This window comes from Paramisgurnus dabryanus, chromosome 3 (assembly GCF_030506205.2).
Source record: "Paramisgurnus dabryanus chromosome 3, PD_genome_1.1, whole genome shotgun sequence".
NCBI lineage: Eukaryota > Metazoa > Chordata > Actinopteri > Cypriniformes > Cobitidae > Paramisgurnus > Paramisgurnus dabryanus.
In genome coordinates this window covers 215,822-224,545 of record NC_133339.1, presented here as the reverse complement: position 1 = coordinate 224,545, position 8,724 = coordinate 215,822, and the positions used below count along the sequence as shown (strand labels likewise).

Here is an 8,724-nt window from a genome sequence, read left to right as displayed (position 1 = left end):
ACTGGTGAGTCTGGTGCAAAGATATAAGGCTTTGTTTATTCCATTGCTATGGTACTGTATTTGGTTTATGGGAGGAAATCGGCATCCACCAGTGATTATACTCTAAGCCATAAGTAAAAATCCAACCCTTGTGTCTCTATGATGTTCTGATGCAGAGATATTAGGCTTTGTTTATTTCATTGCTAGGGTACCTCTGTTTGGTTGCTAGGTAGTAAATTGGCATCCATCAGTGAATATACTCAAACCCACAAGCAAAACGGTCAAACCCCCGTGTCTACGATGTTCTGATGCAGAGAATTCTTTGTTCTTTTGGTTGCTAGGGTATCTCTGTTTGGTTACAAGGGAGGTAATTGGCATTCACCAGTGCTTGTAGTCCAAGCCACAAGTAAAAAGATCCAACCCCTGTTTCCCTATGATGTTCTGATTCAGAGATATAAGGCTTTGTTTATTCGGTTGCTAGGGGCAACTTTAGAGGTCAATCGATATGTTTTTTTTTTGTTTGTTTATTTGATGGCCGATATAAAGAAAGCAATGTGGCCGATGTAAGGGCAATATTTAAAATATATCATTATAGTACCTGAGAAACATACAAAGAATTAGTGAAACTAAATAAACATTGATTGTGCATATTTATGCAATATTCTGTTAATTAAACTTCTTAACACGCACCGGCCCGGCGGCGGTCCCTAGGGGGCGTTTTTACGTGTTTTTGTACTTTGTTTAACATCAAATATTCAATCAACAATCATAAACTTTGCATTATTTGAAAGTTTAAACACTCAAAATTCATGTTCTGAGCTTATTTTTGCAATCAATACACTGGTGTGGAAAGGGTTACATGAAATGCAGACGGAACGCATATAAAAATGGGTGTGGGTACTCACATGTCTTGCCATATGGTTCTGATCATCTCTGACAATTCCCAAAAACTTCAACGTACATTGCAATGTAAGGGTCCACTCTTCAAAAAGCATCCCACGTTTTAATCCAAAACAACGAAAAATAGTGATAAATCCAGCAATACCCTCCTTTATTTACATCCGCGCGTCCGCTAAGTATGATCGATCATGTTTATTTTCTATCAAATATCGAGTTTTATCAGTGAAAATCCATCTCTTCCTGCTTCGTTGGACTCTTCCGATAAATATCCCGCCCTATTTTTCTGTTTTGTTCAATCAGATAAGGTTTGACAACTCAAAATGAATCGGGAACACCGATTTGCCCAGACAGATGTCCTTCAGCTAACCATAGGCTTTTGACTGGATTACGCCAAAACAAAGCCAGCCAATGCTTAGCCAGCAAAGTTTTGATGGGCAGGGGTAGTAACCAATCATGAAACGATTACAAGGATTCAACTTACGTCAGTAAAGTGTACTTCTGCGCAAATCTACAGAAACGCATGGAGAGGAATGCCCACGCCCCCTCCCTGCGCGTTTGTTTGTTTGGGTAGCATAGCAGCCGGCTAGGCTCTCCGGAGCCGCTGAGAAACCTCTCAAAGGTTAGATATAACATCTCCATTGTGGATTGTCGACTGCAGAGGACTTGTTTGTGTTGAGAGTGTTTTGGAGAAGTTGATAAAGAGCATGATCGCGGAGCAAAGATACAAGATTGGATATAAACGAAACCGCGTCGTCGACGAGAGATGGACCGGACTATGAGCTCAGCTGCGCTCGCTTGGATAAAGTAAGTGGATTCTTTTGTTCATTAGTTATTTTACGTTACATTTCTAGTTTCTTGTTAGCTGTTTTGATTATAAAGTAACAGTGGAGATGACTAAAATACGAGTTTTACATGGTTTCATTTTCTATGACATGTTATATAAATGAATCATTTTTATAGCTATATGAATCAAATGCACAGAATATACAAACTAAAAACAAGATATGTGGTGGAAAATATGAGTATTACCAGCTGAGAAATATAGGTTATTTGGCAAACATAAGACATTTGTAATTATAAATATATTCATGTAATGTGTGTATGTGTGTATGTATTATGTTCATGTATATTACATCATAGTTTCTCATACAAATAGTTGTATGTCTCTAACTTTTGACTCAAACTAAAATCCTCTCTTGCTTTGTGTGTGTCTGTGTTGTGTTGTGATGTGATGTAACAGGTCTTCAGCTGACATCCAGAGGAGGACTGGAATCTGGAGTGCATTCATGAGCGACCACATTCAAAATAGCAAGTATTTTGTTATAATGTGCAAATGTTTTTTTCTGAAATAGTTTTTTCTATGTGCTTTGGTGGGCAGAGAAGTTCTGAATTGATATACATCATGTAATATGTAGTCCTGACTCATTTTCTTTTGATAATCATGTCATTTTGTTATCATGTGTATATTTGGAGTTTCCAAGTGCACTTTTTCTGAAAGGACGCCTGGACTTTTTTGAAATAAAAGCTCACAGAAACAACATTTTTTGGAGTATCATTCTCAAATTTGAATCACAGCATGGTCAGACATTCAGTTTACCTATATGGTGTCCCCAGGTGTCTCAGATGACCATTTCATACCTTTTTTGCTAAGTGAATGTTATTTAAAGAAAAACGGAAGTCATTTAATGTATATTTTACCTTGTTTTACTCTGTTTCTTTACTACTCTGAGTTGTTATGACTATTAGGCAACAATATGTCAAGTGTCTAGTTTCAAACAAGACCAGAATTATGAATATAGACCATAGGGTTTAAGAGCTGCAGACGTTTTAGTTTGGAGTTGTCGTTTTTCAGAAAATGCTCAAAAATAGAAGTGCTGGCTAACAGGTTAAAAAAAAACTTTTAATGAAGTTAAAATTTTTATGTGATTAAATAATTTCTGGTTATAGATTAAGATAACATGTAGAATATGTTTAATTATACATGTTCATTAAACATTGCCAGAGCTCAGCTGCATAAACGTGTCTCTCTTATTTGTCTGCAGGTGAGCAAAAATATGGTTTGTCAATCACTTAAAAGAAAACTAAATGAGTCATGATGTTTTTGTGATATGTGTGAGAGCAATTACGCTTATTTTGTTAGTTTTGTCAAATTCGTAATTAAATTGTGTAATCCATGAACGAATATGCACAGAAACCATCAAATATATGCAAGCATGTACACAAAATGAGTTCATAAATGTGTTAGAAGAGTTTTATAAATGGATTGTTAGTTTGATATGATGTGTATATAAGTTTAATGTGTATTTGAGTCCGAGCCAAAATGTTTTAATAAAAAAATAAAAATTTCAAACAAATGAAAGTGAAAGACAACACAATTATTTAACATTAATCCTAAACTGGTGATCTTCTTCCTCCGCTTAGTTTTTCGGTTTACAAAGTCCGTCAACTAAATAGATAATAGACATAGCGCCAGCGCAACTTCTAACTCATTGGTTTATTGCACATTACGCCCAAAATACTCCCATTACTCATTAAAAAGAAGGACCAACCCTTTTCGACCATGCGCTCGGCGCACAAACCATTTTTCCCGTCGTTAAATTAGCAAAAGTGGATTTGGACACGCCCATTTAGACGCTGCACTGTGCGCTTTAGACAATGCGCTTAGATCGTTAAAATAGAGCCCTTAATATTTAAGTACATTAACATACGTTTACTCAAGTAAAAGTACACAATTTTAATGTAATAAGTTATTAAATAAATTTTAATATGCAATATTAAAGAATACACAGTATGATTTTATGCTTTAGAATGTAGTGAAGTAAAATTTTTCCCAATAAAAACATCCTAATAAAGCACAGATGCTAGGAAAATGTAACTAATGTAACAAAGTATTGTCCACCTCTGCTATCAAGTCCAACTAAATTTTATTTAAGCTGATAATAGTCAGTTTTACTGGCATTTTCACAGCAGTCCCTATGAAAACCAGCCATTTGGTTGCACGTTTAGCCACTTAACCGGACGAGCTCTCGCGTGGTCACCTGGAATATTGACGTCAATGCATACCCTCTATAGCGTGAAACAAAATGGCGTGTTTAAAGCCTGTTTAATGAAAAGAGGACATTGAAATCCATTTGTTCATGATTATGAGCAGTGTTGGGGGTAATGCATTACAAGTAACATGCATTACGTAATAATATTACTTTTCTGAAGTAACGAGTAAAGTAACGCATTACTTTTTAAATGTACACATTAATATTTGAGTTACTTTTAAAAAAAGTAATGCAAGTTACTTTTTTTTGTTTGATTAATTAGATAAAAAATAATGTACTGAATTAAACTAAACGTAGTCACATTATTCACTCTATGCATACACGCCTGTGTGGGAACAGTTTGATTTAAAAAACTGAGATGGCAGGCCAGAGCTCGACATTTTTGTGATGAAAATATGCAATTTCTGAATACAGAACTTTTCAGTCATAAAAAACACCTACAAGTCCTGAAAGAGATCAAGCCTCAGCCAAGTAAAAGCAACGCAAAAGTAACTAAAAGTAACGTAATGATTACTTTCCATGAAAAGTAACTAAGTAACGCAATTAGTTACTTTCTTTGGGAGTAACTTAATATTGTAATGCATTACTTTTAAAAGTAACTTTCCCCCAACACTGATTATGAGAACTGTGAATATTTGAGTAAAACAAAGGGGAACATTTGTGATTTAAATTTGCAATATATGATGTGAATGTGGTGATAAATATTATATGATGTGATTATTTATAGTCATCCATATACATAATGCAATGTATTGTTCACATTGATGCCCTATTAACTTACAGGATCAAATATGGACTTTGTTTGACAATTTGGAGTTTAAATAGACATTTTATTTGAACACATGGACTTTTGAATACACAGTTGATAAGAAGTGTATTTTCTTTAATTGTGTTACTGTGTTCTTATTCTTATAACTGAATAGGTGTAATTCATGTTGACCTTATCTTATAGAAAACAGAGACAGGAAAGAAAGGTCAGAGTTCATTAAACATTACCAGAGCTCAACAGCAGTAACGTGTCTCTCTTATTTCTCTGCAGTGTAATTCATTTAACTTGCCCTTCTGGGTTTCTCGGGCCTGGAGCGGTTAACACTTGCAGGACAAAATGACATGTTAAGGAGTGATGATTCGTTGGCTGCGTCCGAAAACTCTAAATTTCTGCCTTTTGAGGCAGCATTCCAAGGCAGGAAGGCATCAAGCAGTGGCGGCTCGTGACTGCTCTTCCGAGGATGCGCTTATTCAAAATAAGTGTTCGGATTGTCACGTGTGTGGTTCCCTTTTCCAAAATATGTGTCCTGCATGTGGAGAGATCCTGTGTGCATCACATGTTTTGTCAAAATAAGTGCCTGCTGCACACGCGTCAAAACCGTTTATGATAAAAGAGACGCTCACGTTCCCTAAATACACGCAAGACACTCCCTTAACTCTTTCACCGCCAGCGTTTTAAAAAAAAGTTGCCAGCGCCAGCGTTTTTCATGATTTTCACCAAAGTTTAATGCCTTCCAGAAAATGTTCTTCTTTAAATATATAAACATACAATATACCAAATGAAAGAACAGACCCTCTGCTTTCAAACAAAAAAAAAAACGTTTCATCCTACCTTTAGTGGTTCTTTTGCAATCAGCTTTTGAATATGGGTAGGTTTTTGCAAAAACACCATATTTTGAGCAAAAAGCAGAGATAATTCCATTTTTGTGACGGACTTTTCATAAAGATCCCATTCAGAGCGATCTTTAAAACAGACACCGACATGCAGCAGCTTGCCATAGGGCAATACTTCCGGTTTTAAAAAGTTGCGGAAGGGCGCCACCTGGTGAATAATAGCGGTATTGCATAATGAACGGAAAATCTCGTCATTGGCGGGGAAGCGTTTTCTCTTAATTGACGAGATATCTCGTCAATGGCGGGGAAAGAGTTAACAGTAAACTCTGATGATTACGCATGAGATAATGCAAGTCTGGCAAACGCGAGCATCACTTTTCAAGGTTCAAGGCAGCAGGCACTTATTTTGGCATGACACGTGATGCACACACAATTTCTCAAAGCGCAGAGCACATATTTTGAAATGACGAACCATACACATGACAAGCTACATACATGTTGTGACGAACTTCGCATCGTGCGATTCAAATAAAGAAGTTTACAGCCGCGACTGGCATCAAGGCACGTCCGAATCCAATGTTAGGTTTACCTCTTGACTCCTGAGATACCTCCAGCGTCGTGTCCCACAATTCTTTGCGTGTGTGCGTGTGGGGAACGTGATTGGTCGAGCCTAGTCGAGTTCGAAAAAATAAAAGGCGGCCAAGAAAGTGGCTGGAATGCAAATTTAGTGTAAATAAATGTATATTTGCACTTTTTACACATTTTAATTGCATTTCTAGCAAGAAATTAGTATTGTAGTTTTCAAATATGTGATTAGTTATCACAAAGGCGCTCTCTCTTTATACTTCATACACGCTGCCTATGAAGTGGGTGCAAAAGGGTTTCTCTTAGCTGCCTTCATGCCTCCGAAGTCATTGTTACATAAAGCAATGAGGCAACAAGTCAGCTGCCTAAGTTTTCGGACGCAGCCGTTATCTCACCGTCTGTTAGGCGCTGGCTGTCTGTTTGACTGCATGAGCCGGTCAGCGTGTAGCACAGGGTTGCTTTGGGAGTGATATAAAAGCATATGAAGCAGTTTGCTTATGGGTTGCTTCCGTGGTTCTTTGGTGTCGTGCGCCAACCGGTCTGTGGGTCGCTGCGTGGTCTTGAGTGTATTTATCTTGGAACACAATGCTAATGCACTAGCGTGACCCAACCGGAGAATCTATCGGCCAAACGGACAGTTTTATCTTCCGATGCCGATAAAAAAATTTCCAAATATCGGCCGATAAATTGGCCTCTGCAATATATCAGTGGACCACTAGTGAACTTACACCACCCTCTTCAAATTTAGTAACCCACGTTTGTAAGAAATCCTCGCTTGGAGCTATGACCCATTCAATTTCTTCGCAGGCAGGGTATATGCAGGAATCATAAAGATGAATGTACTACCTTTTTTACCACCCACACAATACACCATCACGACATCAAGAAGCAGCCCGTTTTTGGGGTGTGTGGGAGGGGTATCCAAAGCACCACTTACTACTTACTATAATGTTGACACTGGCTGCGTCATAAAATAAAATGGCGGCCAAAAAAGTGGCTGGAACGCAAATTTAGTGTAAATAAATGTATATTTTCACTTTTTTATTGCATTTCTAGTGAGAAATTTGTATTTAATAATATTCAGAACACAAACAAATAATTCAGGGTTTGTTCTGTTCACAGTCATAGCTCTAATACAGTATGAATATGAACCCTGAACGAGCAACTCGAATCAAACATGTGTACAATTCAACATACAAATCTTATTAAAGGTTGAAAAGTGATTTAGTTATGAGCAGTGAGAGATTTTCTCCCAATGCAGTTTGATTAACACGAGTGACAGACAAGAACAAAATAAGGTAACTTCCCCTTTAAGACCAAAGTCCAGATCTGTTGCACATGCACTGTTACACATGCGTTTTCTCTTTTAGCTGTTTACTTTCTCTTAAGACCTAAATGATCGTGTTTATTAGGATACTTGCAAAAGCCGGGAATTTTGATGCATGTGTGTATTTAAGACTAATACAGCGGCAAAAATACTCACAAGCTCAATGAAGCGGATGCGTGGCTTGCACGATCCTCTCAAACAGAAACAGCACACGCATATAGCACTGCTGTTTGTGTTTCAACGCCTTAAAATCACTTAATTAAAAACTGCAGTGCTTAAATACGTGTACAATTGTTAAGCCATTGTGACCACGCACAGCAACGTGACTTGGGCGCGTAACCTCGAATGAGAAAATATTAGTTAAATTTCAACTCCGACATGAAGTTAAAACATGGAAACACAAATATTAAGCAAAAAAATTACTACCAAGTCAAATTGCGTTTGTTACCTTTTACTACCTTTCAATGGCCTTAATTTTGTTAGATTTTTTTACTACCTTTAACTACCGCGCAGTCACTCTGGCAGGGGTACAATGTACACAATGTAATGTTAAGTCTGTGGGTTTTTCGGGTGTTTTTTGCCCCTCTTTTGAAAATCCTGCACCCGATCCCTTATAAAAGTCAAAGCACAGCTCTCCTCAAATAGCTTGTCAATTTGAGACCTCTTTTATTAGTCTATGGCAAACCATGCGGGACAAGTTACAGTCCGAAGTTTTGAGGCGATGTAAGAAGAATATCCCTGAACAATAATAATAGTCATGCTTCACATTAGGGATGTGCCCGAAGCCTAATACGTCATTCGAAAGGGTACGGATAATGGCTTCAAAACGAATAATGAATTCATCCGAATAACAGAAAAATATTCGGCCAGACACAATCACGTGTTTGCTGAAACAGCGCTAAATTAAAGCACGAATAATATGTGTGTTAAGTGAATGAGTGTAATCTATGAAATGACATGAATGACATTTTCTGCGCATCTCTTATTTAGAACCCGAGCTTTTTGGAATTAATTAAAAAATCTTAAAAGAGCTTCTAATATCAAACTTCTTTTATCATGTTGCTTGTTTTGACCTAATGGTCAAAACTGATTTTTAAATAATAGAGAATACTGTTATTTGACATTTTTAAACGAATATCTGATTTATTTATTCAGACAAATATTAATGAGAACATTTTGTTTATTTTTATTTTGTTATGTCCACACAAACGCTGTATGGACATAGATATAAATGAGCTCAGCAAGTTTTTTGTAATGCATATTATGCTTTCATGAATTCTT

The 8,724-nt window shown here is 36.9% G+C and overlaps 1 long non-coding RNA gene across 1 annotated transcript; it reads left to right on the top strand.

Annotated features, from left to right (window-relative positions):
• Window positions 1-652: 652 nt before the first annotated feature.
• LOC141281897 (uncharacterized) lies at window positions 653-2,419 on the top strand. The gene is made up of 2 exons (XR_012336286.1): window positions 653-1,683; window positions 2,120-2,419. It is a non-coding gene; the product is annotated as an uncharacterized lncRNA (long non-coding RNA).
• Window positions 2,420-8,724: the final 6,305 nt, after the last annotated feature.